Source organism: Triticum aestivum, chromosome 1B (assembly GCF_018294505.1).
Source record: "Triticum aestivum cultivar Chinese Spring chromosome 1B, IWGSC CS RefSeq v2.1, whole genome shotgun sequence".
Lineage (NCBI taxonomy): Eukaryota > Viridiplantae > Streptophyta > Magnoliopsida > Poales > Poaceae > Triticum > Triticum aestivum.
Window position 1 is genome coordinate 686,755,588 of NC_057795.1, and position 21,876 is coordinate 686,777,463.

The 21,876-nt window shown below is 43.3% G+C and overlaps 17 non-coding genes and 3 pseudogenes across 17 annotated transcripts; all 20 read right to left on the reverse strand.

Moving 5' to 3' along the window:
• Positions 1 to 8,646: 8,646 nt before the first annotated feature.
• Positions 8,647 to 8,741, reverse strand: LOC123151041 (small nucleolar RNA Z103). Its single transcript, XR_006475473.1, has one exon. It is a non-coding gene; the product is annotated as a small nucleolar RNA Z103 (small nucleolar RNA).
• A 202-nt stretch (positions 8,742 to 8,943) lies between these two features.
• Positions 8,944 to 9,031, reverse strand: LOC123150988 (small nucleolar RNA Z195/SNORD33/SNORD32 family). Its single transcript, XR_006475439.1, has one exon. It is a non-coding gene; the product is annotated as a small nucleolar RNA Z195/SNORD33/SNORD32 family (small nucleolar RNA).
• Positions 9,032 to 9,722: 691 nt separating this feature from the next.
• LOC123152150 (small nucleolar RNA snoR100) lies at positions 9,723 to 9,835 on the reverse strand. Its single transcript, XR_006476051.1, has one exon. It is a non-coding gene; the product is annotated as a small nucleolar RNA snoR100 (small nucleolar RNA).
• Positions 9,836 to 9,953: 118 nt separating this feature from the next.
• LOC123151606 (small nucleolar RNA Z155) lies at positions 9,954 to 10,032 on the reverse strand. The gene has a single exon (XR_006475732.1). It is a non-coding gene; the product is annotated as a small nucleolar RNA Z155 (small nucleolar RNA).
• A 595-nt stretch (positions 10,033 to 10,627) lies between these two features.
• LOC123150666 (small nucleolar RNA SNORD14) lies at positions 10,628 to 10,748 on the reverse strand. Its single transcript, XR_006475284.1, has one exon. It is a non-coding gene; the product is annotated as a small nucleolar RNA SNORD14 (small nucleolar RNA).
• A 916-nt stretch (positions 10,749 to 11,664) lies between these two features.
• On the reverse strand, positions 11,665 to 11,741 carry LOC123151600 (small nucleolar RNA Z155). The gene has a single exon (XR_006475726.1). It is a non-coding gene; the product is annotated as a small nucleolar RNA Z155 (small nucleolar RNA).
• Positions 11,742 to 12,329: 588 nt separating this feature from the next.
• LOC123150660 (small nucleolar RNA SNORD14) lies at positions 12,330 to 12,450 on the reverse strand. The gene has a single exon (XR_006475279.1). It is a non-coding gene; the product is annotated as a small nucleolar RNA SNORD14 (small nucleolar RNA).
• Positions 12,451 to 12,534: 84 nt separating this feature from the next.
• Positions 12,535 to 12,658, reverse strand: LOC123152466 (uncharacterized; annotated as a pseudogene).
• A 50-nt stretch (positions 12,659 to 12,708) lies between these two features.
• Positions 12,709 to 12,892, reverse strand: LOC123151703 (small nucleolar RNA Z112). Its single transcript, XR_006475783.1, has one exon. It is a non-coding gene; the product is annotated as a small nucleolar RNA Z112 (small nucleolar RNA).
• Positions 12,893 to 13,495: 603 nt separating this feature from the next.
• LOC123151030 (small nucleolar RNA Z103) lies at positions 13,496 to 13,590 on the reverse strand. The gene has a single exon (XR_006475460.1). It is a non-coding gene; the product is annotated as a small nucleolar RNA Z103 (small nucleolar RNA).
• A 153-nt stretch (positions 13,591 to 13,743) lies between these two features.
• Positions 13,744 to 13,830, reverse strand: LOC123150967 (small nucleolar RNA Z195/SNORD33/SNORD32 family). The gene has a single exon (XR_006475435.1). It is a non-coding gene; the product is annotated as a small nucleolar RNA Z195/SNORD33/SNORD32 family (small nucleolar RNA).
• A 94-nt stretch (positions 13,831 to 13,924) lies between these two features.
• On the reverse strand, positions 13,925 to 13,991 carry LOC123151003 (small nucleolar RNA Z105). The gene has a single exon (XR_006475446.1). It is a non-coding gene; the product is annotated as a small nucleolar RNA Z105 (small nucleolar RNA).
• Positions 13,992 to 14,031: 40 nt separating this feature from the next.
• LOC123152655 (small nucleolar RNA SNOR75) lies at positions 14,032 to 14,118 on the reverse strand. The gene has a single exon (XR_006476285.1). It is a non-coding gene; the product is annotated as a small nucleolar RNA SNOR75 (small nucleolar RNA).
• An 80-nt stretch (positions 14,119 to 14,198) lies between these two features.
• On the reverse strand, positions 14,199 to 14,286 carry LOC123152669 (small nucleolar RNA SNOR75). Its single transcript, XR_006476291.1, has one exon. It is a non-coding gene; the product is annotated as a small nucleolar RNA SNOR75 (small nucleolar RNA).
• Positions 14,287 to 14,955: 669 nt separating this feature from the next.
• Positions 14,956 to 15,034, reverse strand: LOC123151586 (small nucleolar RNA Z155). The gene has a single exon (XR_006475723.1). It is a non-coding gene; the product is annotated as a small nucleolar RNA Z155 (small nucleolar RNA).
• A 569-nt stretch (positions 15,035 to 15,603) lies between these two features.
• LOC123150675 (small nucleolar RNA SNORD14) lies at positions 15,604 to 15,724 on the reverse strand. The gene has a single exon (XR_006475286.1). It is a non-coding gene; the product is annotated as a small nucleolar RNA SNORD14 (small nucleolar RNA).
• A 72-nt stretch (positions 15,725 to 15,796) lies between these two features.
• LOC123152459 (uncharacterized) lies at positions 15,797 to 15,933 on the reverse strand (annotated as a pseudogene).
• Positions 15,934 to 15,987: 54 nt separating this feature from the next.
• Positions 15,988 to 16,124, reverse strand: LOC123151738 (uncharacterized; annotated as a pseudogene).
• A 47-nt stretch (positions 16,125 to 16,171) lies between these two features.
• Positions 16,172 to 16,265, reverse strand: LOC123151780 (small nucleolar RNA Z152/R70/R12). Its single transcript, XR_006475838.1, has one exon. It is a non-coding gene; the product is annotated as a small nucleolar RNA Z152/R70/R12 (small nucleolar RNA).
• A 64-nt stretch (positions 16,266 to 16,329) lies between these two features.
• On the reverse strand, positions 16,330 to 16,429 carry LOC123151771 (small nucleolar RNA R11/Z151). Its single transcript, XR_006475807.1, has one exon. It is a non-coding gene; the product is annotated as a small nucleolar RNA R11/Z151 (small nucleolar RNA).
• Between the last annotated feature and the right edge of the window lie 5,447 nt (positions 16,430 to 21,876).

Sequence of the window (21,876 nt, forward strand, 5' to 3'; positions counted from 1 at the left end):
AAACTTGTATTTCCAAAGAAGTGAGTGGGAGCACTATAGAATTTCTGATGAGTATATGTTGTTGACATATTGTTGATCAAAAATGATGTAGAATTTCTGGAAAGCATATAGGGTTATTTGAAAAGTGTTTTTCAATGGAAAACCTGGATTAAGCTACTTGAACATTGAGCATCAAGATCTATAAGGATAGATCAAAAACGCTTAATAGTACTTTCAAATAAATACATACCGTGACAAGATTTTGAAGAGTTCAAAATAGATCGGCAAAGAAGGAGTTCTTGGCTGTGTTATAAGGTGTGAATATTGAGTAAGACTCAAGACATGACCACGGCAGAAGAGAGAGAAAGGACGAAGGTCGTCCCCTATGCTTCAGACGTAGGCTCTATAGTATGCTATGCTGTGTACCGCACCTGAAGTGTGCCTTGCCATGAGTCAGTCAAGGGGTACAAGAGTGATCCAGGAATGGATCACAGGACAGCGGTCAAACTTATCCTTAGTAACTAGTGGACTAAGGAATTTTCTCGATTATGGAGGTGGTAAAAGAGTTCGTCGTAAAGGGTTACGCAGATGCAAACTTTGACACTAATCCGGATTATTCTGAGTAGTAAACCGGATTCGTATAGTAGAACAGTTATTTGGAATAGCTCCAAATAGAGCGTGGTAGCTGCATCTAGGAGATGACATAGAGATTTGCAAAGCACACACGGATCTGAAAGGTTCAGATCCGTTGACTAATAACCTCTCTCACAAGCGAGATATGATCAAACCCCATGGGTGTCGATTCATTACAATCACATAGTGATGTGAACTAGATTATTGACTCTAGTGCAAGTGGGAGACTGTTGGAAATATGCCCTAGAGGCAATAATAAAATGGTTATTATTATATTTCCTTGTTTATGATAATTGTTTATTATCCATGCTAGAATTGTATTGATAGGAAACTCAGATACATGTGTGGATACATAGACAACACCATGTCCCTAGTAAGCCTCTAGTTGACTAGCTCGTTGATCAATAGATGGTTACGGTTTCCTGACCATGGACATTGGATGTCGTTGATAACGGGATCACATCATTAGGAGAATGATGTGATGGACAAGACCCAATCCTAAGCCTAGCACAAGATCGTGTAGTTCGTATGCTAAAGCTTTTATAAATGTCAAGTATCTTTTCCTTAGACCATGAGATTGTGCAACTCCCGGATACCGTAGGAATGCTTTGGGTGTACCAAACGTCACAACGTAACTGGGTGGCTATAAAGGTGCACTACGGGTACCTCTGAAAGTGTCTGTTGGGTTGGCACGAATCGAGACTGGGATTTGTCACTCCGTGTGACGGAGAGGTATCTCTGGGCCCACTCGGTAGGACATCATCATAATGTGCACAATGAGATCAAGGAGTTGATCACGGGATGATGTGTTATGGAACGAGTAAAGAGACTTGTCGGTAACGAGATTGAACAAGGTATCGGCATACCGACGATCGAATCTCGGGCAAGTACTATACCGGTAGACAAAGGGAATTGTATACGGGATTGATTGAATCCTTGACATCGTGGTTCATCCGATGAGATCATCGTGGAACATGTGGGAGCCAACATGGGTATCCAGATCCTGCTGTTGGTTATTGGCCGGAGAGTTGTCTCGGTCATGTCTACATGGTTCCCGAACCCGTAGGGTCTACACACTTAAGGTTCGATGACGCTAGGGTTATAGGGAAGGTATATATGCGGTTACCAAATGTTGTTCGGAGTCCCGGATGAGATCCCGGACGTCACGAGGAGTCCTGGAAAGGTCCGGAGGTGAAGATTGATATATTGGACGAAGGGTTTTGGAGTCCGGAAGTATTCCGGAGGTACCGGGTGATGACCAGCATGACCGAAAGGTGTTTCGGGAGCCCCGGCAAGTGTTGGGGGGGCTTCATGGGCCAAGGGGAGGGGGCAAACCGGCCCACTAAGGGGTTGTGCGCCCCCCTCGCCTATTCCCATGTGACCAGGGGGTTTGGGGCGCCCCATCTAGGGTTCCCACCTCCTGGCTTGGGGGCCAAGTCACGCAAAGGGGATATCGATCCCATCTGCCCTGGCCGCCGCCCCCCCTAGGGGAAACCCTAGGGCGCCTCCCCCTCTCCCTTCCCCCTATATATAGTGGAGGTTTTGGGGCTGCCCAACACTTGAGTCTCTCTCTCCCAAGGCGCAGCCCTACCTCTCTCCCTCCTCGTCTCTCGTAGTGCTTGGCGAAGCCCTGCTGGAGTACCGCGCTCCTTCACCACCACCACACCGTCGTGTTGCTGCTGGACGGAGTCTTCCCCAACCTCTCCCTCTCTCCTTGCTGGATCAAGGCATGGGAGACGTCACCGGGCTGTACGTGTGTTGAATGCGGAGGCACCGTTGTTCGGCGCTTAGATCGGAATCGATCACGATCTGAATCACCACGAGTACGACTACCTCATCCGCGTTCTTGCAACGCTTCCGCTTAGCGATCTTCAAGGGTATGAAGATGCACTCCCTCTCTCTCTCGTTGCTAGTCTCTCCATAGATTGATCTTGTTGATGCGTAGAAAATTTTGAATTTCTGCTACGATCCCCAACATGTCATTTGTGGCAGCCTCAGGATTCTCACCCTCCATTTGAATAGCTGGAGGTTCTGGCATAGACTGGTTCTCTGCATTAACTTCTTCTTGAGTTGCAGGGTGAGTAGCGACAGGCTCTTCTTCTTGTGTTGCTCCGGCTGATGCAGCCAGAGGGTCTTCAGCAGCATTGGCTTCAGACACAGGGACCATCACAGAAGGATTGTCCTCAGAGAACACTTGACGTGCCACTAAACTTGACAAGTTGGAGCCCTCTTCTATGATGGTGGTCATGGAGACAGATGGCTTCACGCCTTTGCTTAGCCGTTGGAATACGGGCGACGCCTTTGGTGATGGTGATGTCTCCATGTAGTTGTCATCATTAGACATGGGGCTGATGACGGGCACAGATGACAGTTGGGGTGTACTTGGTGAGTCTTGATGTGGGGTAGTTTGCTGGGGGCGATCAGCCCACGATGCATCTTGTGAGATCGGCGTCAAAGGACGAACAATACTGATAAGCTCACTGTTCATTTGAACAGGCGATGATACCGATGGGCGCTCGATCTGAGGAAGAACTTCATCATCTTCTACATTGTCTTGGGGACCAATGTCTTCAGTCGCGATAGGATCAACGACTGGAACTTCTTGTTCTTCAGGAGCCTCTGTGGAAGCAGGCTCATGTAAAATCAACTGACGCTCTTGATTGTTGGATGGAGGGGGAACAAAGGCAAGGGGTTCAACAACAAGGGGCTCAGTAGGAGCAGCCCGGTCTCTCTTCTTGGTTTTTCTCTTCTTAGGGGGTGGTGCTTCATCAGTGGTGCGCTTGGTTTTCCGCTTCCTGGCTTCGGCTTCAGCTGCCTTGGTTTTCTTCTGTTCTGAAGCCATTGTGGAGACCTTAGGCTTCGAGCCTGTCATGCTAGCAGGGAAGACAATGCGAGGTTCTTCCCGCCTTGGAGCTTCAGTCAGGGCCATAGTAGATTTCTTCTTTTGCTTGGCAGCCATCTTGGGGTCAATACCAGGACGCCCAAGTGCCTTGCGCTTTTCAGCTTCGTTGTAAGCCTGAACTCATTTGTCTGCGAGTGCTTTCATGCGCTCTCTTGAGCCTTTGGCTTCCTCGTGTTTCTTCCGAAACGACTCGTTGAGGTCATTAAGCATCACCTTGAACTTTTGCACATCAGCCACATTCAGTTTGGCTACATGCTTCTTGAACTGTTCCTTCTCAAAGTCTATCTTTCGCTTCAGTTCAACTATGCGCTGAGCCAGAGCAAGCTCAGGAGCAATGGTGCCTTGGAAAGCAACGCTGACGCCAATGGGGAGCTGAAGGTCATCAAAGCTGAGATCTTGATTATCAAACCACTCATCAATGAAGTTCTTCAGAATGTTTACATCAAAGAGGGGCAGATCATTGAAGATCTCCGCCTCTTGCTTGCTCTTGATCAGCTGCTCCAGAGCATCCTCACCAAATTCTTCATCTGAAGACAAATCAATGGCTTTAGATTCGTTCCTCAGAACGGCAGCTTGTGTCAGTGCTTGACTGAGTCTCTGAACAGGTTTCTTCTGTGGCTTCTCACGCTTCTTGGAGACGCAAGAGAGATCTTCAGAGGCGTTGCTTGAAGCAGGAGGGGCAGTTGCCAACGGCTTCACTTGAGAAGCCTTTGGTGCAGCAGATGGTTTTGAAGCTTTAGTCTTCTTTTGCTTCTGAGGCTTTGGAGCAAGAGCTGGAGCTTCGTCGGTGTCAGAATCATCATCAGAATGATCCACTTTGGCACCTTGAACAGTAATGTGAGTGATGAGGCCAGCAAGGTTGCAGAAGGGGCCAATCCTGTTTTCATTGGCTTCACGGGTGCCATTGTCCCGAGGTGAGGAGGGGCCAGGGTTGAAGTCAGGCCCCAGAGCCTTCTTGTTCTTCGCAGCTGAGTCTTTGGCGAACTGGTAATTGCGCTTAAAGAGATGATCTTCGCGACACCATAGCAGAGAAGAAGGGTCAGCATTCTCTGGCTCTGGTCCGCGAACCATGCAAGGATAGAGTTCCCCTTGGATGGTGTGACACCTGGAGAATTAAGCTACAGTAACCATCTACTAATGATGCCACATCACCTCGGCTATTGTTGATTCGGAACTGATTCAAAATTCAATTCCAAATCAAATTAAAATAAAGTCAAATTAGTATTTCTTCAAGTGGTAAAATAAAAATGTTCAGAGTGTTGCACATAATCCCAAAGCAATTATAAAAACAATACCAACATTATTCGGAATTCCACATTGACCCTAGCAACCAGAATAGTGGTCCAGCATCACTTATTTTTCCTTTCCAATTTCCCAAAATAGGACACTCTCAAATGCTTTGAGGCTTTTTGTACCAACTCAAAAATATTGCAAAGTATTTATATGTGTCAAGTGGCACATTTTAATTTGGCCAGATAAGAAATGATGACATCAGCACAATATGAACACCTTCAATAATTTCGAAATTGCAGACCATGTACTGTCACAAATGTATAAAGAAAAGGTGATCTCATATACAGGAATAACACGTCAAGTTCATTTTGTTTATTATTCTCTTTTCTTCTTTTATACAGGGCGGCTGATCAGAAGTTGACATGACACAAAACGACGAAATCGAAGACAGAGAACCACCGTGCTATTTGTTTCAAGTTAGTAAATACTCCAAATTGTTCACAATAAATAGGATATCACTCTGCAGCTAAATCTGTCAGGGCTACACATCTGCTGCAAGGGAATGCCAGCCCACAAAACGATGTGAAACGATGTATGGACCCTCAAATAATATGAGCATGAAAAGCCTTGAGAATGAGGTGGTCATAGAGGAATACTCTGTGCTCAGGAAATTCAGTTAACAGCTACTAGTACTATTTTGTAGGTTTGCACCCATCTAAAAAACTGAAGCCCAGGATCGTCGAGTCAAGGTGATTATGTCCTCCTGCGCTCCACACTTCGGAGTAACTGAAATGAGGCCATGAGCCTGCTTCACATCTTTGGATCAAGCCCTCCTCAGCAGTCTGGCTTCATGCTGCCGCCGGATGATCAGAGACTGGTGGTAAAGGTTGAGGTCAAGGCCATCAACGTTCCTGCCCACACGTGCTTGCAGAATCGCCTGCAGGATGTAAGCAACAAATTTGATGCACCATTGTTCAACTGATACCAGAGTGCTAAAAGCTGGAGAAGGTTAGAGAATTACGTCTGTTTGGCCGGATCAAGAGCTCGGCGATGAACTGGAACATAGAGCCACTGCGGAAACCGATTTCCCTCAGGTGCTGGGTGTCAATTCTAAGCGTCACGCTGCCATCTCGTATGACGGCAACCGCGGAGTCCACATCGTATGACTGAAGGCTGGAGAATCGCAAGCCAAGAAGGTTAGCACAGTTAACTAGAAGGTGTGGTTTTCAGATGGAAACAGCTGCAATAACGTACGTTCCTGTTACCCGGAGGGACGCCCCATGCTTGAACATCTGCGAGGAGGGCTCTAGCTCTTGCAGAGTGACAGGCACACCTGATTTCAGAGTAGAAGATGCCATCTAGCACAGGGACCTGATGAAACGCAAGATGAGGAAGAAGTTATGTCTGGCCTCTGGTACATTGGGTAATAGTCTTCAAAATCAAGAAATGTACTAAACATTTTTTTTAGAATTCCAGCACCAAAGTAAAGATAAGGAGTGATATCAACGGCTGCAAACCAATCCGAGCCGCTTAAGGAGGATCCCGGCGACCGGTGTTGGGTTCTAACATTCTGACGGCATGAAATTCTAATCTGAAACTGAACTTGTTCTGTATCTTTGCTCCCTCCTGCGGAAGACATTTGAACCTTGTCTTGCCAAAGCGTTAGTCAGCAGCTTACGGCATACATACCCTATGCGCAAGGGATAGAAGAGACCCGATGAAATCCACGACCCAGGCAGCGATTGCCTCTGAGTGGGAGCAACTAATTAACGAGCGCTCCTTCGGGAGCCTCGCAACGATCAGCGCCACTTGGCGCGTTCTTAGCTATTCGCCACATGTCGCAATCTGGACGCTTCCTTCGGATTTTGTTTTTTTATTTTTTCGCACGCGTTTTCGGCTTTTTAAACGTTTCTTTTGTTTTTTTTACGTTTTGGTTTTCCACCGGTCTTCCCTAGCCTTTTGACCCAAAAAAATAACTTTTTTTCGCAAAAAAACGCATTTTTTTCGCGATCACGGTTTTGTTTTCGCGAGAGGCACGGCCTTGGAAACGGAAAAAAACATGTTTTCTTTTTTTCCTTTCGCGAGTCACGGCCGTGCCTCCTCGGAAACGAAAAAAAACACGTTTTCTGTTTTTTTTCTTTCGCGAGGGGCACGGTTTTGCTTCCGTGAGAGGCACAGGCGTGCCTCTTTCAGAAAGGGGAAGAAACACGTTTTATGTTTCTTTTTTCTCTCGCGAAAGGCACGGTTTTGCTTCCGTGAGAGGCATGATTGTGATTTCGTCAGAGGCACTGGCGTGCCTCTTTCGAAAAGGGAAAAACACTTGTGTTCCCGGTTCGGTTTTTTCATCGGTTTTTTCGTCTGATTTTTTTATGAAAAAAAAGTTCGTCAAAACCTATCAACATGGGATCTAGTTTTACGCGAGAAATTCAACGGCAAAAGCGGTTTGAGATTTGGAAGCGTGGTTTAAGAGATAAAACGTTTTGAATAAACAAATCTACGAAAAAAGGGAAAACACCCAAGTTGCTACAAATGACGCACATGCAGCACGTCACTTGTCACAACCTGGGAAAGTTGGAGTGATCTCCGTAAGGAGTACTCCTTAATTAGTGATTTCGGCTACTCACAGTGTATGGATCAATAAATACTTTTCAAGAAAGGATCAACTAGGCCTGTTACTCCCCAGGCCCATACATGAAGCACATTCAACAACCTTCGGGCAGATACCCATGGCAGATCCTATTTGCCGCGCGGGTAGCTGCTTAGGTTTCAACTAGCCGTTTCCGGTGTTGGCCTTCCCTAACCGGATTTTTTTCATGTTTCCTTCGCTTTTTCTCCTTTTCATTTTTTCCCTATATTTTTTCCTTTCTCTTTTTTTCTTCTTTTTTCCAAATTCAAAACTGTTTCTGAAATCTGGGATCAATTTTTCCAAATCGGTTTACATTTTTTGAAATATGTGAATACTTTTTGCAATTTAAAATTTCTTCATTGAAATAAACAAGTGTTCACTATTTCTTAAAATTCATCATATTAAAAAAATGCTCATCAAAACAAAATCTCAAATTGAAACTTTAATCATCAAATTCAAAACAATGCTCACTGAATTTAAATTTTGTTCATGAAATTCCATAAATGTTCATCAAAATTCAAAACATATCATACAAAATTCAAGTTTTGCTCATCAAATTCAAAAATGTCCATTTTCAAGAAATTGTGAAAAACTTGAACTCGTGAATATTTTCTGAAATTTGTGAACATTTATTGCATTAGCAAATACTTTTTGAAATTCTAAACTTTTTTAAATAAAGTAAAAATGTTCTTGAATTCATTTTTTTATCAAATTAAAACTTTCATTGATTTAAAAAATCATCAAAATTCAAATAATATTCGTCAAAAAAACAAATTTTGTTCATCAAAATACAAAAAATGTTCATAAAAATCAAAAAATGCTCATTTTACCATTTTTTAATTCATGAACATTTTTCGGTGAATCAGATACCTCATGGCATCCCTTCTACCATATCCAAACAAAATTCAATTCAATACTAAGATATGTATGCACAAGTTAAATGCACAAACCGTCTGGAAGAATGGTCTGTGCCAAAATTTTAGCCCAAAGATTCCTCTCAACAAAGTACAATGCTGAACTCTGCCATTAAGAAGCACACCAGAGACAATAATTAATTGCCTTCAGAAATCCTAAAACAAGTACATGGAGTACGGCTGATCCAGAGTTTGATGCCAAGTTGAAGAAATCATCATAGTGTAAATGGATTTATGGTGCCAATTGGAGTAATTCTTCAGTAGAGCATGAAAATTTGTGGAAAGAAATCCTAACTGTCATTCAAAATATTCACCAGGAAACAATACATCAAAGGAGTCTAATGAGAAAAGTTAACATGATGGATCAGATTTCTGGCTTGGAATCCTGATGGGATTACATTTGTGCATAGTATAATCTTTGTCGATCATTTGGGGAAAGGATCCTCACATCCATTCAACTTGCGAAAAGAATAAACAAATAGAAGTCAGAAAGATAAAATAGAACAAAATAAAGCAACAAGGTTCAGGCTATACCAAAAATATCTTTTGATTTTATTTCACAATCCAAAGTTATGCTCAAGTTGATATCAATTTTCATGAACTCATAGGATATCAAAATTCAAAATTTTAATCATATAAAAACATAAGATAGCAGTGGGAGATCAGATGGTAGTGCATGATGTAAATTGATCATCACAGTGAATACAGAAAATTTGGTATGGATATGATATCATCACTTCTCCAAGTCATATAAGAAAAAAAAACCTTGAGTTTTTTTAAAGAAAAGATACCAATAGTGCATCCTGTATAGTTGTTCTTTCGCATATCAATTGACGTGACAGAATGCATTATGCTGATTAGAAATTCAGAATGAGTAGGAGGAACTAATCAGTGGTCATCATCACCAAGAACCTCTGATCAAGCAGAAAGAATGAAACAATTGATAATGGCTGTAAACGGGGGTATAGTAACAGAAAGCTCCTGGTATAAAAGCAGTCAGTGCACAGATGTTCATACAGGAGAATAATTACATCATGAAAGGAGAGGGGTGGCGATAAGAGAACACAACGTCAAGCAGCAGCAGCACGAGCAAGATGCGTACGAACCTGCTCAAGACCTTCAATTGGCACAACAAAAAAAGGCAATGTAGGTGGTCTTACTAACCATGCACACAAAGATTGCAGCGACGGCGGTGGCCACTGTGTGGTAACTGGCTAATTAGCCACTAAGCACATACGCGGAGGTCACTGCACAATCTATCTGAACTATGGCTGATCCAATCTACGTTAGGGAAGTGTTGAACAATACGATTCAAAGAGCTAATTAACTAAATTTTAATAGACTACTTAGAATTTTACTACTACTGAGTACTGACAGTATCGATCGAGGTGATAACTGAAAACTAAATGACGTTTTCAGGTAAGCAAGTACTAAATAGTGTGGGTCAAATCCAGGCCCACGAGATCAAAGCCCGAAGGCATCAGCGCGAGCAGACATGCAGACCGAGTTCAGTCAATCTCCGTGCACATTACCATGCTTCCTTCCTCTTCTCATCCAGAGCATCGGCTTGTTGTGTACAGATCCAACAAAATAAGCAGAGAAGTTGAAGCCAATGAAAAATCAAGTAGATACTCTGTACGTACAGAAAGACATCAGTTGATTCAGCAGATGATAAGTTAATTGTAGTCTGTAATTTGGTCAACAAAAAATATGATTTTCGGTTGAAGATTATCATCACATCAACTCTCCAACTCCGTTACAAAAGAAACAAAGGCATACAAGGAACAAAAGAAAATGAAACAGAGAAGCAGTTTGACTGATCTTGGAAGGCTCAGACCAATGAATTATGTCAGGGGTTTGTGAGAGAGTAGTCTTAGTAGTCTTAGTGGTGTGGGTGTATCTACAATGTGAACATCATCTGCTAAGTCTCTTCTATAAAACTATGGTATATTACCATTGACGTACTCTCGAAAAAATAAAAATAAGTTCCGTTTGCTCTTCGTAGATATTAATTATGATACATACTGTTCAATAATCATATTAAAATTCTGATGGTCTGAATCGTTGGGAGAAGAGCGGTTCTCCTACCGCTGGCCACAATTCCGTTAAGGCAGTATCAAAGGCCATGTTTACAGGAAAGAGAGATGCACAAATATATGGGCATTTCATGGTTCTACAATTATATATTCTCACGCAGCATTGTGCACGCCTCTTATCCCTGTAAACATGGCCTAGGACATTGTATTAATTATCTTCTGTGAAGCAATTGGTGAAATGTCCTAAAATGAGCAGAAAGATAAAAGAGAAACCAAAAACAAGAATAAACTGGGGAAACCAGCATGGCTCAGACATCCAAGGAAGGAATTAGCAGCATTAGCTCTCAAGCCTGGCGGGGCGAAAGCTCTTAGGCGGCATCTGCGAATGTTTTGAGAAACAAGCCTTAGTTCTAGCATCATTGCCATTGTTTTCCTCAATTTAAAATCAACAAACACCAAACACTTCTGTCAAGCAAAAAATTCAAAGGAAAATTCTTATGTCAAGTAAGAAGTCTAATCACAAAAAAAAGGCTCTGCGAATTAGCAGTCAGTGTCGCACAAAGCGTTTCCTTCTCGCTGTCTGCCAATCTAACGATAAACAAGGCCATTAAACAAGAACAAGAATCAGATACCTCATGGCATCCCTTCTACCATACCCAAATAAAATGCAACGGTAATACATGTATGGTCAAGTTGAATGCACAAGCCATCTCAAAGAATGGTTTGTGCCAGAATCTTAGCCCAAAGATTCCTTTCGGCAACGTACAGCACTGAATTACGCTATTAAGAAGCGCACCAGAGACTCTAATTTATTGCCTTCAAAAGTTCTAGATCGAATCAAATAAAAAAACAAGAAGAAATGTAGCTGGACTTGTGGTGTCATGTGGAGTAATTCTTCAGTGTTGCAATTGTGTGAGTTGATGTATCAAAGAAGGAAGCACGAGAAAGTCATCCCTTCAATTGGCACAACAAAACAAGTAAATGTAGGTGGTCTTACTGACCATTCACACAGAGATCGCTGCCATGGCCAAACTATCTGAGCCATGGCTGATCTAATCTACGCAAGGAAAGTGTTGAACATTATGATTCAAAGAGATAGTTAAGTAAATCCGACAGACTACTTAGAATTTTACTACTACTGACAGTATTAATCGAGGTGATTACTGAAAACTAAACAGTGTGGGCCAAATCCAGAGTATCGGCTTATTGTGCACGGTCCAATAAAACAAAGCAGAGAAGTTGAATCTAGTGAAAAAATCTAGTTGATACTCTTCTGTACCGAAAGACATGAGTTGAAGTTCCAGCGGAACGGAAGAACAGATCGGTTGAGCGAGATTGAGGAGCTGATCAGATAATTGTAGTCTGTAATTTGGTCAACACTAAATATGGTTCTGTCGAAGATTATCACCACATCAACTCAATAAATCTTGTTTTTCCACTCCGTTACAAGAAAAAACAAAGGTAAATCAAGAAAAAAATTATGGAACAGAGAAGCAGTTTGACTGATTATGGAAGGCTCAGACGAATGAATTATGTCAGGGTCCTGACTCCTGAGTGGTGTGGGTGTACCTACAATGATGCGAACATCATCGGCTAGGTCTCTTGTAAACTTTTTGCCCTCTTCTACAGAAGTATGGAACTCCTTTGGGGTACTCTGTAGGAAAAGTTCTCTTTGCTCTTTGTAAAAATTAATTATGATACGTACTGTAGATCATATTATAATTCAGATGATCTGAATCATTTTGAGACAAGTAAACTTTTCCTACCACTGGCCACGACTCCGTCAAGGCAGCTCGAGCCCCTACATTGCACAAGAGACTGAAAAATATCAAAGACCATGTTTACGAGAAAGAGATATGCGCAGATACATGGGCAGATCATGGTTCTACGGTTCCATATTCTCACGGGCATTGTGCACGGCTCTCATACTGGTAAACATGGCCTAGGACATTGTACTTAATTTTCTTCTCTGGAGCAAAAACAAGATTAAACTGGGGAAACAAGCATGGCTCAGACATCCAAGGAAGGAATTAGCAGCATTAGCTCTCAAGCCTGGCAAGGCGAAAGCTCTTAGGCGGCTTCTGCGAATGTTTTGAGAAACAAGCCTTAGTTTTATCATCATCGCCATTATTTTCCTCAATTTAAAATCAACAAACACCAAACACTTGTGTTTGGCAAAAAATTAAAAGGAAAATACTTATGTCAAGTAAGAAGTGTAATCACAAAAAACGGTTCTGCGTACCGGCAGTGTTCCTATCAAATAGGAAAATCTATGTCGGCACAATGTATCATCTCCGGTCAAGGCTTGCGGCTACCGGAGACGTGGCATCAGGCCCAAGAAAACAAGGTAAAAATTGTTGCAATAGAACAGAAAGAATTGCACAAATCCCTCAGAGACCCATTTCAAATCACGTACACAGCTGAATCAAGCCGGTGCAAATGGGTATTCCGTCGCAGAGCAAACCACAGAGGTTATGATACAGGGATGGGCACTTGCAGCGGCGGCAGAGAAGCAGCTGCTGTTTACAGTGTCATACGGCACTTCCTGGTCTGAGCTCTTTACCGAGACAAGATGATGCATTCCAAACAGAAAAGAAGAAGACAAAATTTTGTTTTTGATTTGTAGGCTCACGGTGACAGATGCCACAATTGCCAAAAACCTATATGAATCATCATCGCATCATCACTAGAACGAAAAGGTAATAGAAACAAGGATGATTTGAGATCGACAGAAGCAAATAGAAGGAAAACGCTTTAGTGTGTGTAACAACATGAATCCGCCTCACCGAAATCCACTAAGGTCCTTTCGGACCTGAATCATCAACAGCCATACAATTCACTTCACACGAACGAAAAAGATAACACCAGATATTTGGGATATATCCATCTCACAACAGAAAAGCTTTGAGATAGAGTGAGTTTGCCTTTCTTCCACACATCAAAATCAAAATAAGAAAATCACGTACTGTGCGGGAACATTACCTGACCTGGTTCAGCCCAGGTCTGGAATATGAATCACGAGCACTTCCCGAACTGTAAATGGATTTATGGTGTCAATTGGAGCAATTCCTCAGTAGAGCATGATAATTTGTGGGAAGTAATGCTCAATGTCATTAGAAATATTCAGCAGGAAACAATACATCAAACTAGACTAATGAGAAAAGTCAACATGATGGATCAGATTTCTGGCTTGGAATCCTGATGGGATTACATTTGCGCATAGTATAATCATAGTCGATCATTTGGGGAAAGTATCCTCACATCCATTCAACTTGTGAAAAAATAAAGAAATAGAAGCCAGAAAGATAAAATAGAACAAAATAAAGTAATAGGGTTCAGGCTATACCAAAACTATCTTTGACTATTTCACAATCCAAAGTTATGCTCAAGTTCAAATTCATAAAAACAAAAGATAGCAGTGGGAGATCAGATGGTAGTGCATGATGGAAATTGATCATCAAAGTGAATGCAGAAATGTGGTATGGTTATGATATCATCACTTCTCCCATCAGACAAATATGACATACCAATAGTGCAACCCATATAAGAGTTCTTTCACATATCAATTGACACGACAGAATGTATGATGCCGATTAGACATTCAGAATGAGTAGGAGGAATTTATCATCAAATAGATGAGACACCAATTGTCTTCCTCATAATGCCAGCGAGACAGACATACTAAAAGAAAAGAAAAACTGACCAATGTTCTCTCAGACAAATGCCTCGATTGTCCACATGGTTTACTAGAATGGATTACATCAGACTCGTCATCAGTTTTCATCATCACAGAGAACTAAGAACAATGGAAAAAGTGGCAAACAAACAATAAGCAAACATATAACTGATAGTGCAGAAGTAGTAGATAACAGATGTTCTCTCACAGAAATGCCTCCTTTCATCTCCATGGTTTAATAGAATGGATTGTATCAGACATCTAATCAGTATTCATTATCACCGAGAACCTCTGATCAAGCAGAAAGAATGAAACAATTGATAGGCTGTAAACCAAAAAAGCAGGTATGAAAGCAGTCAGTGTCGCACAAACCCATCTCGTTACAACTGTCTGCCAATCTAACAAGAACCAAGGCCATTAAACAAGACCAAGAATCAGATACCTCATGGCATCCCTTCTTACCATACCCAAATCAAATACAACGCTAATACATGTATGGACAAGTTGAATGCACACTCCATCTCGAAGTATTCCTCTTGGCAACGTACAGCGCTGAATTACGCTATTAAGAAGCGCACCAGAGACTCTAATTTATTGCCTTCAGAAGTTCTAGATCGAATCAAATAAAAAAACAAGAAATGTAACTGGATTAAGTCTACAGTTGCCACCAAGCACATACGTGATTTTACTACTCAAATTCAGATCCATTTTTCGAGTCCATGATATAATATAACCAAGTTGGATAGATCTTCCACCTGTGATAGTGTGGGTCAATCGAGGTGATTACTGAAAACCAAGCGATGTCTTCAGGTAAGTAATAAATAGTGTGGGCCAAATCCAGGCCCGCAAGATCCATAGCATGGGCTTGTTGTGCACAGAGCCGCAATGTTTGTACAGAAAGACATCAGTTGAAGATGCAGGGATCAAAAGAACAGATTGGTTGAGCTAGATTCAGGAGTTGATCAGATAATTGTAGTCTGTAATTTGGTCAACACTAAATGTGATTTTCTGTGGAAGATTATCATCACATCAACTCAATAAATCTTGTTTTTCTGCTCCATTACAAAAGAAACAACAAAAGTAACTCAAGGACAGAAAATATTGAAACAGAGAAGCAGTTTGACTGACCTTGGAAGGCTCAGAGCCTCAGATGAATGCATTATGTCAAGGTTGTCTAGGTTTGTAAGAAAATAGTCTTGGCAGTCGTGAGCGGTATGGGTGTACCTACAATGTTGCGAACATCATCGGCTAGCCTCTGTAAAAAATTTCCCCTTATATAAAACTATGGTAGGGCCTTTGACGTACTCTCAAAAAAAAAAAATAATTTCACTTTACTCTTCATAATAATTAATTGTGATGCCTACTTTTATAGATCATATTGAAATTCTGATGGTCAGAATCACTTTAAGACAATTGCGGTTTTCCTACCGCTGGCCAAAATTCCATTAAAGATGCGCAAATGCATGGGCAGATCATGGTTCTACGATTCCATATCCTCACGCGACATTGCATTCCATTAAAGCAATTGGTGAAATGTCCTACAATGAGCAGAAAGATAAAAGAGAAACCAAAAAAAAAGAAATTAAAGTGGGGAAAGCAGAGCATGGCTCAGACATCCAAGGAAGGAAGTAGCAGCATTAGCTCTCAAGCCTGGCAGGGCGAAAGCTCTTAGGCGGCATCTGCGAATATTTTGAGAAACAAGCCTTAGTTCTAGCATCATCGCCATTGTTTTCCTCAATTTAAAATCAACAACACCAAATACCTATGTCAAGAAAAAAAAATCACATGTCAAGCAGGAAGCGTAATCACAAAAAACGGCTCTGTGTACCGACTGAATCACAGTCACAGGTTCCTATCAAATGTGAAGATCTCTGTCGGCGCAATGTAGCATCTCCTGTCAAGGCTTGTGGCTCCCGGAGACGTGGCATCGGGCCCAAGAAAACAAGGTAAAAAATTGTTGCAATAGAACAGAAAGAATTACTTGAAAAATCCCTCGGAGACCAGTTTCAAATCACGCACACAGCTGAATCAAGTCGGTGCAAATGGGTATTCCGTCCCAGAGCAAACAATAGAGGTTCTGACCAGAGCTCTAGATCAAGCCTGGTCTAGAGCTCTTCACCGAGACAAGATGATGATGCATTACAAAACGAAAATAAGAAGACGAAATTAAGCAATGCTCAGTGGAAAGAGAAGTCGTTTTTGGTTTGCAGGCTCACGGTGACAGGTGCCACCACTGCCAAAAACCTATATGAATCATCATCGCATCATCAGTTCATCACGAGAACGAAGAGGAAAATATCGACAGAAGCGAATTTTAGGAAGGAAAAGAAAGGCTTGAGTGTGTGTAACAACATGAATCGATCAACGGCGGACGAACCAGCCTCACCGAAATCCGCTAAGACCCTTTCGGACCTGAATCATCACCAGCCAACCAAACCAAATACCATTCACTTCACACGAACAAAACAGAGTAAAACCAGATTAAAGCTTACTCGCGAAGAAGATTACGTACTGTGCCGACGGAAAGGGCCCGAAAAATCATGAGGTAAATCAGATCCAGGTGAGTTGAAAGCCGGCTTGGGTTCCAATCTAGCAAGATGGCAGGACGATTTGCCGGTTGGCTGGGACCGTGGGTAACGAGACCCAGACAAGAAGCTGATCTTGCAAAAACCGTAGGCTGGAAAAACATTAAAATCGAGACGAACACCGCAGAGAGGAGCAGTAGAAAAGAACACCGACGCACGGGGAAGAGGGGGGGATGGAGAGAGGTGCGGCTGGCCGGCGGCGGTGAAGGGGCGGCGCGCCCGCGATGGGATGGTGCGCGGGTCTGCTCCTAATATATAGCCACCGCCCCGCCCCGGCAGGGTTCTTTGTCAGGGTTTCAGCTTCCCTGGGCAGCTAAGATGGGCCACAAGATGCGAGGACGTTTCGGCCCAGGTGTGGAATCTCTCAATCGCGAGGGCTTCCACCGGGGGAATATCTAGGTTCCCTAAAAATAAAAACAAGGGCACCGGGGCTGTCACATTTTGTCTACAAAAATTTAAATCTTCTCAAAAATTACAAGTTTCTAAAAAATATGAAAATAATGGAAGACGCGAATAATATTTGGTACTTAATAAAGTGTAGAACTATTTAAACCAAAATTAGTATCAAAAAAGCTCGTGAATATATATTTAATATAAAACGACCAAAGGGGCAGATCCATCTAATCTCGGATATCATACCATGTCAATTCGACGGTCTAGATTGCTTCAGTTGTGAGTGTTTGACTTGTTATCATGTCAAATATTAATGTTTGTGACTCTGTGTTAACCTAATAGCAAGTTGCCAACCACATGTATGTAAGATAATGAATTCATATTAGTATTTATCCGCGTCTTCGGCTTGCTTTAGTGCTTGTAGTCGCCGTTAGATGGTCTAGGGATCTGGATGTAATTTTTTTTTATTTCTGATGTTCGTTGTACTGTCATGATTGAAGATGAATAGATCACAAGTTTTTTGTGCCAAAAAAAAGAAGGCCAGGCAAGCATTGCAAATAAAGAGTATTGCATTATTTGAGTAGCCATTGAAAATCAGAACTAATATACTTTGAAATGGCAGAAAATCAACTATTAGCTTCAGGTCACATGAATCAGCTTTTTTTAGCAACCCGGAGCAGCTCTGCCTTTTCACTAAAAGAAGAGAATTGACCGGTTTGTACATACACAGTTCAGCAAATAGCATAAAATATAATATATCAACATCAACTATTAGCTTCAACTTTTTGTTCCAAACCCAATGACTATATCTTTGCTGTCGGTGGCGTCAATAGTAAAGGCTTCAGGACAATTAATGGCTCGACCTTCACCCTTTTTAGTACTAGCCTCCTTAGCATGAATATGTCATTTCGACCACTTAATAAAACTTCATGTGACAATTGGAATCAAAAGACTGGGCTAGGTTAAAAATATCTTTGGTGCATCATGTGATTGTACCACATTACATCAGTGGTGCACTTTAAAGGTGACCCAAAATATAGTTTTCTTTAAAGGAGGTTCAAACCCCCTAGCCTATGCATCAATGCGATTATAAAGAAAAACACAGAGGAAATGAACCCCGGCGGAAGCATTACAATATGAAAAATACCCACCTACGACTAAGCAGACTTGTTCCGCAGCAGAGCACCAAAAGCATAAACTGCAGCAGAAGAATTGTTCAGCTCGCATCGATTCTGTTGACTCCATATCTCCATCCGTGCACAACATTGTAGACCTCACTTGCTACATGTTCTAGCAAATTCGCCCCAACCATCAGAGCCGCTTTTTCGGTCTCCTTTAACGGCAAGATTAACCACCCCACAATCCAATGACAAGTGAGTCTTATTAGGATCATTGGGTCATTATATATCTTTTTTATCAAATATACAAATTCCATCTTCTCTTTCGCTCTTCTAACTCAGATCTCTCTCTCTCTCTCTCTCTCTCCGCGCTTTAGCAGCGACAACGAATAGCAGGAGTAACAACAACGCAAAGGAAAAAATCTCATATTTTTCCTTTTTTTGTCAAGCATCTCTCTCCCACTCCCTGCTCTATTTATCAGTAGCAGTGGCACAAACACCGACAGTATAACTGTTTGGTTGAAGACTCCGCGCGCCCCAAGAAGTGTTGCGGCTTGCGGGCAAAACAAGTGGCACACATTTGGCAAAAGTTGCTATAGTAAAAGCTCCTTTGCGCCGTGGCGAGCCAGACCTTCGTAAAACACGAAACGCCTGCCCAGGGAGCCTGTGGTCTCGGGCTCTATACGCGAGAGGGACGTGTTGGGCAGAGCCGACAAGGAGGGAGCCCCCGTGCTCTGCTCATGGGTTATGCGGGATACGTGGGTAACCCGCTGGACAAAGCGGCGTGACCGGTAGAGTCCGCTACAGACGACGCGGTCAGCACGCGGCACTTTGCGGGTGCTTTTTGCGGGACGGCGTGGCGGGCACGGCGTGAGGGGCCATGGGGAGCAATCGGACCTAAGCGGAGGAGGCAAAATTTAAATGAGGGATGCCGTTGTGCAGAGGGAGGAAGGAGTACCGGTGGCTGGCGGAGGCCAAATTTCGTGTTTTCACCCTTTTTGCATATTATTTTAGGATCTGACCCCGGTTCGAAAAAAATTCAGGATTTGACCCTTCTTCCTACCGCCAGGGCCTCTGGCGGTAGGGTTATACAGCCCCCTGGCGGTAGGGTACTTATCCACGTCAGCACACGGAAACGGCCGCCGTGCCCCTCCGTCGCACCCTACCGCCAAGGCGCCTGGCGGTAGGCTGTATAACCCTACCGCCAGAGGCCCTGGCGGTAGGGTCCGGACAGTTATTTTGCCCGAAACCCCCGCGCCCCTGCCCATCTCCCCACCCCTCCCCCTCCCTCCCCGTCGGCAGTTCCTCATTTTCTCCCCCAAGTCTCCCCTCTCTCCCTCTCTCATCTCCTCTACTCCCCCTCGGATCTTCATCGTTTCTTCACCATTTTTGCGGATCGAGATGTCCCCGAAGAGAGAAACGTAAGCTCCCCCATTCCCTCCAATTAGTTTTTGCAAACTTGCTTCCGATTCAACGCATTTTTTGCTTCAAATCCCTCATATTTTTGAACTTAGATTGGAATTTTTTTTGTACCTAAGATTGTTTTAGCTTGATTGTAGTTGTAGTTCTTAGTTCTTTAGTAAGTAGTGGTATTGGATATGAACTCTAATCAATAGTTCATATGTTAGTGTGAAGATGAACCCTAGTTCATAAATTTTTTTGTTAAAAAATTTTATGATGTAATGCATGTGGGAGGACTTGATAGTAGTTTTATGATGCATGTTGATATGACGATATGAAGATGTTGGAGGATTTTTATTATGATACGATGCATGTTGATATGATGCATATGAAGATGTTGGAGAATTTTTATTATGATATGATGCATGTTGATATGATGCATATGAAGATGTTGGAGGATTTTTATTATGATATGATGCATATTGGAGTAAACAAAACATATATGATGCAAGTAGTGGATTTGGTTGGAGTAAATATAATATGGTATGATTTTGCATTTGACACATCTTGATATATGTATTTTATTTATTTGATCCATATGTTTAGGTCTGGAACAATGGCACAACCACCGCCCATTCATCTCCAACACGACCCGTCCGGCTTGCCACTTCCGTACGTGTACGAGTCCTTCCCCGAGCTTCTGGTGCCAGTGACTGATTTTTCAGATGAGTTCCTACAGGAGACGAGGGCAGTGCGGTGGCACGAGAGGGCAGAACGGATCGCCGACGATGTGAAGTGTTGGTCGCAGAGTGTGAAGGAGTGGAAGAGAGTGAAGGCAGAGATGGAGGGAGATCCAACTATCTGTCGTGAACGCCGGGAAGGGACCATTGAAGTTGCCAAGCAGCACTCCAACTGGGAGCTGCGCAATTTGGGCCGAAGGATCTACTTCGAGAGCACTGCGGGGGAGAGAGCCAGGATGCCGCCCCCAAGTGCATCGGCGTTCGATATCATCAGCTGGGGAAGGGCGGAGGCGAAAACTCCAGCGGGCAAGGCAAGGTGGGAGTGCTTGAACGGTCGAATGCCGACCAGCGTTCCGCCTCCGCCTGAAGCGGTGGATCCGCTGCCGTATCTGTCTCCACGTCCAGGCCTAACATACGAGGGGGGGGTATATCCAACCTATAAACATGTCTGTTGGATATGCATCTATGTTTTAGTGCGGGTTGTCAAACTATGGGACAAGTTTGTTTGCTATTTGCTATTTCGTACTTATGAATCTATGTGTAAACTCTTTGATATTTGCTATGTGGAACCTTTATTAATATGTGAGTTCAAAATTTGCTATTCGTGAAACTATGTGAAACTTGTGACAAAACAAACAATTAATAAAATTTGTAAAAACCTAAACCCACGAGACCCACCGCCAGGGGACGTGGCGGTAGGGTCAGACAGCCTACCGCCAGTCCCTATGGCGGTAGGGTGAACCCTACCGCCAGGGGCATTGCACATTTCGTTGCAGAATGTTTGTACGTACGGCAAAACCCTGCCACACCCTACCGCCAGGGGCGCTGGCGGTAGGGTTAGACAGCCTACCGCCAGGATCCCCGGCGGTAAGGTACCTATCCACGTCAGCACAGGCTAACGGCCGTCGTCCCCCTCCGTCACACCCTACCGTCAGGATTTCTGGCGGTAGCCTGTCTAACACTACCGCCAGAGGCCCTGGCGGTAGCAAAAGGGTCAAATCCCGAAAATATTTCAAACCAGGGTCAGATCTTGATTTTATTAGGGAAAAGGGTCAAAACACGAAATTTTGCCGCTAGCGGAGTGGATGCTGGTGAGTAAATTACACGCACAGTCCTGGAACTCGTCGGCCTGCTCCAAAACAGTCCTGGGATTTGTGAATCGCTCCAAAGCCGTCCTCATACTTGCCATTACGCTACATGTACGGTCCTATGTATGTTTCGGCATACTTTGAGCACAGAGACGGGTGCCACGTCATCCTCCGAGCGGGTCCAGCCAGAACGCATCGCTGCGTAATTGTGGAACCGGCCCGCTGATTGCGTATTACCAGTTCTAGCCCTTCAGCCTTTCGCCTCTCTCTGTTATTCCTCGATGATGACCATGGCTGGCTGCCGTGGGTGGTGATCGACGTGATCGCGGATACAAGAGTCGGTCGTTCCCAGGGGATTTTGCGAGGCGGCGACTAGATCGTCGTCTACTGCTGTGAACGGCGGCTATGTCGCCTATAGAACGACACAGCGGCGGCCCTGTGCCTACGTATGGTAAGATTCAACCACCCCATATTCCCAGGCATTTGCTTCGTAAGATCAGTTGTACTATAATCATGTGGATGGTTTTGGCCGGATATGTTATAGTACAATTT